Raw genomic sequence first — 11,899 nt, forward strand, 5'->3', positions numbered from 1 at the left:
AACACTGCTCGCCACGTGTATATTGGTCGTAATACTTCGTCCTTGTATTCCACAAGTTTGGTGTGGTCCCACTAGGTCTTCAATGACGCTCTGTGTCCTTCTCGCTAAAACTTTCATAAGGATTTTGTAATCTACGTTGGTGAGGCTTATCGGCCGATAAGATTAAATCAGTTATTTTCTTAAAAAGCACGTCTCACTTGATACTGCTTACGCCGTGCACACAGCCCTCGCACGTTCAAAGTGGCTACACGCAGTGCTGTAATGGAATTTGCTGCCATGTTCGCAACGAGTGAAACGAACCGCATGGTCTCACCTTGAGCTCGTCGGCGAATAGAGACGTCCCATGTGCCGCAACACCGCTCCGAAGGTCTAGTGGTTGGCGCCTCGGCAACTGCTTAGGTGTCTCGCCCCCGTCACCGACGTCACAGACACTGTAAGGGATCAGTAGGCTTCTGCCGATCCCAAGAAGGCGTTTGCGACGATCGCCGGCACCCGGCGTATTGTGTGAGACCTAAATGGGGAGGGAGGCAGTTTGCTTTCGTCTTGGAGGCAATTACGGAGATAGATGTAACGCATCTTCGGCTATGCCGAGTAGGGGCCTCCCCTAAATGTTAGCCAGTTCCATGTTGTTGTTGTGCTCACTGCTCAACTTGCATGTACATATGTAAGCTATTGTACATAAAGTTCCAGTATATATCCCCTGCAAAGTTTCTCAGTTGTTGCCGAGTATCGTCTCCTATAGACCTTCAACCTTCAAGACATCAAAAGCCGTCTCCGACGGGGCACCTCTGGTGCAAAGGAAGAATAGGGGGTAAAGAACCTGAAACTTTACTGACACCTCTTAGTTCCACGCTGGTAACGAAAACACTTTCCCCCGTCATGACGGGGGCGTAGTTCCCGGTCTCCGTTCCGGTGGGATGGTAGGCTTTGGCTTGAAGCTTGGGCGCCGAGTTAGGACCGTCTTTGCGGGCGTTTCCTCATTTTCGGTGCTCTCTGAAGTGCCTGTCAAGTTGTCGTCGTCCTCACGAGTACTCTTCGACGCACCGCCCTTGCACACATCCTCACTCGCGTCTATGGGGGCTGTGTCTTCCTTGGAAACGACCTCCAAACCATCGCCCAAAGAATTCTCTCACGCGCTAGTTTCCAGTGCCGGAGCATGTTCATGCTGCACGAAGGGTGGTGCCTGAACACTGTTCTCATGGTCTTCCGGCACGTGCTCAGAAGAAAGAGACGTGCTGGCCGCCGCAAACCGCTTCTGTGAGACCCTGTTGGGCCCCTGACGTCTCTTCGGCCTCTGCTTCGTCCATTAAATGTTCTACAAAACCGTCACCTTTCCAGACTCCGCCGCACTTGCGTACGTTTTCAAACACTGCCCCTCGTTATGTCCGAAGCGGCGGCACAGGCTACAGCGCGGAACCTTGCAATCCCGTCGAATATTCCCGGTCGACTTGCACCGCAAGTAGAGCGGCGGCCTTCCCGGCACAACAATTAATGCGAGCTCACCTGAAATTCTCAGCTGGTGTTGAATGTCGTCAGTCTTGACTCCTGCTTTCAGTTTCAAGGTGACGGTACGCGTTGTGGTTCCTTTGTCCACCACGCCTTGAGCCCGCCACCTTTCCTTCGTCACGTTCGTCACCTTTCCGTACGGGGACAGGGCCTCGTGCACATCCTCGTCAGCGAGCCGTACAACACCCAGTGAATCTTTATCTGCAGGTCTTGGTTGTTCAGATCCACGAGGATACACGGGCTGTTTTTTACTTTTAACATCTCTGGCAGCCAAAAGCTTCTTCGTCGCGTCGGCGCTCTTCATTGTGACAGCCCACACATGGTTCATCTGGTACGCTCCCAAAGCCAGCACTTCGGGGAGCAAACCTAGACGAACCAACGCATCCCGGAAATCTTCGACACGGTAAGGCCTGTTCTTCAGATCAACGTGCGTAAAGAACGTATTCAAAACAATCTTTCCTGTTGGTAGCGTTGGCAAGATGACCTGGTAATCTTCATCTGAAGCAGCAAAAAAACCTGTTTCCGCGACCAGCAGCGGCCGCTGATACCGCTCCAACGGAGCCCATTTCACACGCGTCCGTTCGCTATCGCGGCCGGAAGTCTTGCGCTACGGAGGCTGAGCGTCTGCTGAGGAGAACTCGGCTGATGAAATGGAGCAAAATGGGCAAATTTGGTACCGTCCATTTTTGATTGAAGGAAATAGGGAAGCAAAAAAACGGCAAAAGAAGCAGAGGAGCTTACTTTTTTTTTTTTTTGAAGAGAGGGACAAGGCAGCGCAGAAAAGACAAGGACGACGAAAGGTGAGCAGAGGACAAGCGTTCAGCCGTCAAAACAGAAAAAGAAAGGTAGGGAATAAAAGTAGTGCAAAATGGATGCGTTCGCCCCTGGGAAGGCTCGAACCTCCAACCTTTCGGTTAAGAGCCGAACGCGCTAGCCGATTGCGCCACGGAGGCTGAGCGTCTGCAGAGGAGAACTCGGCTGATGAAATGGAGCAAACTGGGCAAGTTTGGTACCGTCCATTTTGGAATGAAGGAAATGGGGAAGCAAAAAAAAACGGCAAAAGAAGCAGAGGAGCTTCCTCTTTTTTGAAGAGAGGCCAGGGGAGCTCCTCCTGGCCGGCTTCCCTATCCCCTGATGTCCTACCCTTGGAGGCTTTCTTGCGCAGTGGCGTCGGTAATATTGGTTTGGTTTATGGGGTTTAACGTCCCAAAGCGACTAAGGCTATGAGAGACGCCGTAGTGGAGGGCTCCAGAAATTTCGACCACCTGGGGTTCTTTAACGTGCACTGACATCGCACAGTACACGGGCCTCGAATTTCTCCTCCAAAGAAATTCAGCCGCCGCGGCCGGGATCGAACCCGCGTCTTTCGGGCCAGCAGCCGAGCACCATAGCCACTGAGCCACCGCGGCGGCCGGCGTCGGTAATATTCATGTTGCGTTGGTGCCTAAGGATGGAGGCGCTATGAAGATGACCAATCCTGGAGTTGTTCGGGCTGCGCTCCAGTCAGCCACTGCTCATTGTGAGACCATCTCTGAGGTCCGCCAGTTTGAAAGCGGCGGGATTCTGTGCAGATCGTCAGACCTCGCCTGTGTCGGAGATCTAGCTTCCCCATCATTTGCGTCACCTTATCCCTTTATCCCTCCACATTTGGCTTGTACGAAAGGCGTTGTTCGAGGCGTCGACTGTTCCCTGACTCCAGCAGAGACTCTTGATCTTCTGTGCGCCACAGGTGTCGTTGCTGTGCACCGCTGTAGCCGGGATGTTGGCACAGAATCTGTGATTGCCACCTTTTCCGGCACTTCCTGCCCCACTGAAATCAAGGCATGGCCTCTAATTTTTTGGGCAGACCAACTATCGTGTAGGACTCTGCAGTGCAAAAACTGCTGGCGCTAAGGCCATTGCAAATCCACCTTGCGCTGTTGTAACTGTGGAGATGGTCATGCAACGAGCACCTGCTCTGAGAAGAACGAGAAGTGCTGCCTTTGCGGTGGTGCCCACGCTGCAAACTCCTCCAACTGTCCCTCTGGAGCGCAGGAGATTCATATTCCTGAAATTGTCGACAGGAAACGCTGTTCGCGTCGAGACGCTATTGCCACGTATCATTGCAGTGTGTGTTCGTTCACGCTCAAGGCAGCAGGAAAGGGTCGTTATCACTTTTGTTCGTGGCGCGAGAAGCGACCAGACTAATCTCGATTGTTCGCAGCCATGAAAGGCTGCATCTAGGTTTTTCCAGATTACCGTAGATGATCTTGACCTGTTATCTGGAAGTTTCCTTGACGGCTTTAAATTGAGCGATGCCGCGAGCGGCGGACATTCGTAGTTATACGACCGACGAGCACGTTTGTTGCTTACGCCGCCGCCGAGTGATTCAGTTCTTTTGTGGGCGCAAGCCAGCCCAAATAAAGAGCTTCGTTTTTAAGACTGGTTGGTGTCTTCCTGACCGCTGGACTGCCGTCACTACAACGTGACACTATATTAGAGGTGAAGGAACGGGTCTACGGTTATGCAGGTGTGACCGCTCTTCAAGGAGTCATATTAGACTCGACGCTGTCTCAGGCAATAGCGTCTGCTGTGGAGGCCTCCATGACTAAAATGGTTGAGAGGATTGTTGTGTTTCGGAATGCCTTACTAACGTTCTCGCTACTCAGCTTACCACTGCCGTGCAGGCCGGATAGGCCTCTCTCTCGACAGTAATTCCCGGGTTCTGAAGCGCAGCGGGTCCCCGATGTCTCATTCGTCTATTTCTCCACGTCCGCAGGCCAAAGAAAAGAAGCAGCAGCTTGGCACTAAGCTTAAGAACACCATTTTAGAGCAGGGAGATGCTACTGCTAGGCTTTCGCAACCACAGCGCCGTTGCAAGTTTCACAGTGGAACTGTCGCTCTGTTCTTAGAGGTCAAACAAATTTACATTGCATTTCTTCCCAGCATAATCCGGATGTTATAATTCTTCAAGAAACGTGGCTTTCAACTGACAAACCTTTTCATTTTAAAAATTATCGTTCATTTCGCATAGATCGGCAGCCACGAGGAAGGGGTTTGCTAACTTTAGTCTCTTCAAAATTTTGCCACAGGGCTAAGGTATCTTTTCAGCAAATGTCCCTTGACTGTGAGATATTGGCATTAGACTTTGTTCTTCCTGGGTGCTCTCCATTTTCCTTAATAAATGTTTATTTCTCCTATGGAGTATAGGATACTAGACCGCTGGACTTGCTTCTCGCTAACTGTAGAAAGTGAGTCATCATGGCTGGCGATTTCAATTCACACCATGTGTCGGGGGACTATCGGATAAATCTATGTAGAAAGCGCCTTTGGGACTGGGTTTCTGATAACAGCTTTATGTGTTCAAATTCAGAATTGGCCACTAACCTTCGCGCTCAGTCTATATCGGTTTTAGATCCTACATTCACCAGTCCTGGAACTGACGTAACGAATTAGTCGACTGTTGATTGCGGCACCACGAGTGACCGTCTACCTATTCGTTTTGATATCATATGTCGTCTAACTCCTGCGTCTTGTCCGTAGGTCGCATGTAAATTATGACAAATTTCAGATGATATTGTGCTCTGCCCTTGAGTCAGTTTCTAACATCGCCGAGGACTACCAGTCGACAAGCATATGCCTGGCTATAGAGGAATGCCGTAAGTCGCAGTTCCTGGTGCGTCCATTGGTGGAATGCGGACTGTACGACAGATTACAGGCGGAGGAAGGCAGCATGGAAAAAGCTGCTTTATAACTAGGGCCCGGAACTTTAGGCACTTGCCTAAACATGCTTATAAATGCCTAACGGGGGATATTTGCATTTGCCTGCCTTTTTGCCGTTTTTTAGGAAATACTACCTATTTAACAGCCTATAAATGCCTAAACCCGGCATTTCGGTCCTCGGTGTCGTTTTTTAATTTTTGGACATCTGTCTGTATCAGTTTCAGTTTCAGTTTATTCACTTTGGATGAAGGTTATACAAACAGGGTGATAAAAGCATCTGAGCCCTTAGCAAGCTGCTAGTTCGGGCCCATGCAATAAGTGCACAAAATAGCGTACCCAGCCGTCAACACAAAAAAAGTGTACATTTTATATGAATAGAAGATGTTACACAAAACTACAATCAACTAAAGCAAGCATATGCAACCAATGAATGAAAGAAAACACAACAGAGGACGTTCGTTACAAACATTCAGTAATACATAAATACATATTAAAGAGTATTAGCTCATTCTATACAAACCAAGTAATACACTTTTTAGTAGACTACATTTCTGCTAGAGACTGAAAGTTATTTTTATAGATAATGTCCTTTACCAAGCGAGAGAAATTTGGACTTCTTTTAACCATTACTGGAAGAGCGTTCAAGATTTTTGTACCAGTATATGTTATTAATCGCTTGCTGTATGTGTTGTAAACGGCGGGTAAGTTAAAATTATAATGATCCTCACTTCGTGCGTGCCTTTTTGGGGGTATAAAGATGGTGAAAGGCGCTCGCTGATGCACGCACAAAAGGCTCGGGTCTCGCCAAAAGTTTTTCTCGGAGTGCAACTGTCGCAACCAAGGAGGTTATACAGTAACCCGACACCCGAGCTAGCGCCGTCCAGCCGGTGACCGTCGCCTCAACGCGCTCAGTCGAGCCAGGGAACGCCGCCTCAACGCGCGCAAGACTTGCACACACGCGCGCTCACTGCTCGCTCGTCGCTCGGTCGACTATCGGCCACCTAGCCCTCAGCAGAGAAAGGCCACTTCTTTGCCTGCCAGGGTTGCCGTTGGTGGCTATTTTACGCCAATTGGCTACTTTTCAACTGAGTCTGGTGATGAAAATTTCAGGTTGGCTGCCTTGCTACTTTCTGGCTACTTTGAACTTATATTTTGGCGCATTTACTAGCCATTTTTTTTAAACTCGCAACATCCTCGCCGGCAGGCCGGCGCGTATCGAGGCACCCCTATGCACAGTTACGGTAGGTAGGGAGCTTGCATGTGCGCGCGGCGCGGTGCGCAAGACGGTGACATCTCCAGTGGAAAGATTTCACTAGGCCAAGGAGTCGTGATAGAGCGCTGCTTACAGTTCTTGAGGCAAATGGCGATAACTCAGCGGCTCCAAATGTCTTGCACTTCGAAGGCTGTATGCCGTCAATCCTGATTACGAAGAAAGCCCGAAGAGTCATAAAGGCATACCGCTGCATTTTTTCAGATGTTCCTCCATCGAGCTGGAGTCAGAACTGCGGTAACTGCAAATAATAAGTGTGAACTTGATCAAGTATCATGTTTGAGTTTATGGCACAGAGTGGCCGGATTGTACAAAGACACTTGCAGCGAATGTCCTTTTCCAAACCTGGCATAATAAGGCACAAAATTTTCTCACTTTCAGTTTCCAACTCTGATGCTGAGTGCGTTTTCCTGTGTTAACTTGGTAATAAAAAAATATGCGCAACAAAATGAAGCCCGGCTGCCGAATGGTTATTACACGAATCAAGTTTCATCTACGGCTTCAAGGCTAAAACAGCTTCAATGTCCTACTGGGTTGTTGGCTTGAACGTGACAAAATCATTCTCGCACACTGTCTATCCGCACTGAGCATTAAATAATTAATCAATTTGCGATGCACCTCTTCCTTGATGACCATGAAAAACGTCTAAAATTTTGTGCTCTTTATTATGTTTCTTGCACTGATTTCAAGTGCTAAAATTTATTGTTCTTTGATAACAGTCATTTCATTTCATTATCATAATATGACTTCTGTTCTATTTGGATACAAATATGGGGCCAAGATTGAATGTTATGGCTACTTTTACTACATTCAGCTCAACTTTTGGCTCCTTTCAAAATGTTCCCAACGGCAACCCTGTTGCCTGCCACTTCCAGAACACGCGATCACTGACTTGAGCGGGCTGACAACCTTTGCTTCGTCAGCGCTCTCCATTTCATTTCGTATTGACATGCCGAAAGAAAAGGCATCGAGAGGCGCTCGTTGCAAGCAATGGATTTCGCAGTTTGGAGATGTTTTTTCAACTGATGAAACTGTGCTTTTCTGCAAAGCGTGCGACACTTCAGTATCAAGAGAGAAGCGATGCCATGTAGCGCAACACATTCCCAGCAAACCACAAACCTCCCATAGATGTCCATATTAAGTCTGAACGTCTATGTAACAAACCAAAGTCTCTCAGACGTCTTATCTACCAACCTTTTTTCGTGGAAAAGTTGCAGACGTACCCACGACATCATATCTGCCTTAACCTAGACTTCTCGTAGATATTACTTGTCACGTCCTGGGTATGTAAGCGAGATATATAATTTAAGAATTCCATATTTTTCAATCATTCGATATTTCGTGTTGCCTTACTGCATTTAAAGTTTGAAATCGCTGTTGACTACAAATTGGAGGCATGACCAGCGCTGCCTGTGTTTTTTCGTGCTCGCTTCACGGCAACATTATCCTGCCTAGAAAGAAGAAAAATACGGGAAGTAGTAAAGACAAATCTGAATGCACACGCATCAGGTTTCTGACTCAACTGTACGCAGTTGGTTTGAAATGCCAGTCACTTTGGTCAGAATTCGCATTGTTATTTCATTACTATTCTTACATTCAATTTATACCTTGTGCTACAGCCTGCAAGCTATCTCAACCACACTGAAAAGGGAGGACACACTAAAAAACTTGTTTGTTATTTAGCAGCCAGGACTATATAATAACCATTTTTTCTGATTAAGCATGTTTTATTCAGCTTATCCAACTATTTAAAATACAAGAATTGGTTCAGTTCAATTTTTGGGAGTTATTTTTTTTTCAAAAATGTCTTAAATCTGCTAATCGCGCTAGCAATGATAACTATTGGAATGTTGAGCTGAGGAAAGCTTAGGCATTTGTGTTGCTGAATGTGTGACCTCATATTTCTTGAGAATAAACTTCTTGAGTCCCGCTTTTTATCATCATGCCAACACTGTAATCATGTCCAGTGCAGGCCAAAAATTTCTCCAGTTAACCCTGTGCCAGCGGCGGCCCCCTTATCCCAGCAAACTTCCGAACCTCATCTGCCCACCTGCCCTGATCCTCTCTGCTGTGCTTGCATTCTCTCTGAATCCAGCCCGTTACCCTAATGATAATTGGTCATCTTGCCTTCATGCTACATGCGCTGCCCATATGCCTGTTCTATGCTGCGGACAGGCGGCGGCGGGGAAAGTGCGGTGAATTGTTTAAGCCGCCATCGCGTTGTAGTTCGTATCGTATTTTATCAATAATAGCGCAAACTGCGCATGGCGATTGCAGCTGTGAAAAAAGTAATATGCTACAATTTAAAAATAATTAACTTATTTTTCATGCCACACCAAGCCTGCTACTAAGTACAAAAAAGAGACGATACAAAATATGTGACAGTTTCGCACATCCGCACGAGGCTAGGGTCAGCCATGGCGGCAGTGGTAGAGCGCAGGGCGTGTGCGATTTCAATCGTGTTCCGTGGGAACATTGTGTTTGAAGAACCTCGACACAGAATTAATTATTCCCTTATTATTGCTGGCGAGATTGTTCAACCGTTCTTTCCTTGATGGAGCTGAAGGAAGACAGTTTGCTTGCTTTTACTACTCGGCGAAGTGGACCCGTCAGTACGAATTAGGACTACAAATCTTCACCGGCTGGGATCGTGACCTTTCTTGGTGCGTACTCAGTCTCAGTTTACTCATTGAAGTGTATTTTATGCTATTTTTGCGTTCGTAATGAAAAAATTCTAACGCATTTATCGGCACGTTATATTTTTACGCTCACTCGTTTGGCTGTTTTGCCAAACTCGCTGTGTATTGAAACAAAGGCTGGTGATGTATGCAACTGGCCTCTACTACCGAAATGTGGGCATGCGTTCGGATGGTGTGCCGAAGTGCGTGTGCAAGCACACTCCGCTCAGCACGACTGCCTTTTAGTGCTGCAAGGGCAACCTTTCACGCTTCATAGACTTGCGTCGGTAAAAGTGGCGTAAATTACTGGGTTTGTTTGTTGTGGTTGCTGTGCCATTCTCTTGTCACCTGTAAAAGTGAACAATTATGCTTTCTTTTGCAGCAACCCTGGCCTATTGGGCTCGGCAGAAGAGTATTGATGCAACCGCAGCTGTTAACCTGACGATTATGCTCAACGAGAAGATTCAGTGAAAGCGCCGAGCGCAATAAAATACTGACGCACTAGGAAGTCATCTGCAGTGTTTTGGGCTCCCATGATGGCCATGTACTCGCTTACTCAACTGTATTTGAGCTAGCTGGAGTGCTTGGACGTCCCGACGACTCCATAGGGAAGTCTGTGGCTGGGATGCAGTAGGTCTCCGTTCCATCTGGAATTGTAACAGGTGTCAGCTGCATCTCGTATTGCAGCTGGTTCCAGTCTGGAAATGTGTCTCTTAAAACAGTAGGACTGGAACCAGTTAGAAATTTTCACCTGGATATTGATCTATGTATAGTCATATTCTCTTTATATAGACGTCTAGGCTACGTAGACTGGGCGTACTTACATGTTCGCAAATATCTCATAAATGTAGAGCGTGATGTCTGCAGTACGTACCTACAACGTGAACTGGACCCCAATTTTCATGTTGTAGGTACGTAGATTTTTCGTAAACGGTACTAATATGGATGTCTAATGGAGGTGTCTAATGTCCAGCGTAAATATCTTGCTGATGTCTATGGTACGTTTTATGGTTTACTGGGTTGCTACCAACAAACATATTGCAAATCTGAAGCGAACGAAAAAGGGGACATTGCAGTTCCTACTGGCAAAGGCTTTCAGCGGTAGTTCGACAGCAAAGGAATCGTCATTTGCCAATCAGCTGGGTCAAGCATCTTCGGCGGCAGTTATCCCGTAGTGTAAACTAAGCAACAGTATTCTTCGGAGCTCTCTGGAAAAGTACACCAAGCAGCATTTTCCACATGAATCAACGCTTCGTAAGAGATACGTGAAAGAGTGCTACGAGGATACTCTCGCCAAAAGAAGACATGAAATTGGGGACAACTACATTTGGGTGTCAATCGACGAAACCATGGACGCAAGCGGACGGTGTGTGGCCAACTTCATCGTCGGAACGCTGAGCCCAAAGAAATCCGGACGAGCAATCCTATGTACTATGCACCGAATAGCCCAGCGACAAGTGTTACTTGAGCAATCCTGCTCAACGCAGAGGTTATTAAAAAGGTGAGCCATTCGACGATAGAGCGTTTTTCACTTCATCTCTGCAGCTTGTATGGCCAGAAAATATTCAATATGAGAAGGTACTTTTGTTCGTCGCGGTTGGGGCATCCTATAGATGTGCAAGGCAGGAAAGGGACTGACGCTTTTATACAACAAGATGGTTCATCTGACCTGCGTTGTTCATGCAATGCATCGTGTCACCGAATGTATCCGGATCTCTTTTCCCCAAGTGCACGTGTTAGTATCTAGCACAAAACAAGTGTTTCTTAAAGCTCCGACAATAACTTCTGTTTTCCGAGCCACAGCACATGACATTCCTGTGACTCCAAAGCCTGTTTTGACTCGATGGGGAATATGGATAAACGCAGCAGTATATTATGCATGGCACTTTGAAGTGCTCAAATCCGTCTTTGATGAAATCAAGGATGACGCTGTGTGCGCGATCAAAGCATGAGCTATGTTCGCAAAGGCGAGTTTGGAAACAGACCTGACATACATCAGTGCAAACTTCTCAACACTGACGGAAAGGATGGAAAAGCAGGAAAAGGCTGGACTATCAACAGATGAATCATTGAAGGCAGTCGAAGTACAAGCAGCGCTTCGGTGACTGGAAGAAAAGGGCGCTACTGCTTCTACGAAGGTGTAAAAATTGGTAGAAAAAGATAGAGGCCCAGAAGCAATTTCACAAATCACAGACCTTCTACGCGGAGACGATACGGCCACACCACCTGAAGGTGCGAGCCTCTATGAACTCTCATGTTTGAGGTCCACGCCACTAACTTCATGTGACGTCGAAAGAAGCTTTTCAAAGTACAAAGCTATGCTCAGCGAAAACCGAAGGAGCTTCAAGTTCGAAAACCTGAGAATGTGCTTTATTGTGGAGTGCTTCGTGTACGCTCCGTGCTTGACTGACAAATCTTCTGGTAATAAATAAAGAGTATTATTCAAAGCGCCTATTTTTTTGCTTTATAGCGCCTATTTCAATATCTTTTAGAGCCTACATGCCCGCCTATTTCGCGGTTCTTTAGTGCCTAACTTTCCGGGCCCTAATGATGAGGCAGCGGCGACCTTTAGCTTCCAGTTCCTTGAACGCCGCCAGCTTCTTTGTTACTTCTGTGCTGGTTAACGTGACAGCCCACACATGGTTGATCTGATACGCCCCCAACGCCAAAACGTCGAGGAGCGCAACAGCGTTGGCAAGGGCGTCACGGAAATCCTCGACCCTGTATGACCCAAACCACACAT

General features: G+C 47.2%; 1 pseudogene; it reads right to left on the reverse strand.

Moving 5' to 3' along the window:
* Positions 1-1,217: 1,217 nt before the first annotated feature.
* LOC149349852 (uncharacterized) lies at positions 1,218-2,072 on the reverse strand (annotated as a pseudogene).
* Between the last annotated feature and the right edge of the window lie 9,827 nt (positions 2,073-11,899).

This window comes from Amblyomma mixtum, chromosome 3 (assembly GCF_055824585.1).
Source record: "Amblyomma mixtum isolate Tamu chromosome 3, ASM5582458v1, whole genome shotgun sequence".
Lineage (NCBI taxonomy): Eukaryota > Metazoa > Arthropoda > Arachnida > Ixodida > Ixodidae > Amblyomma > Amblyomma mixtum.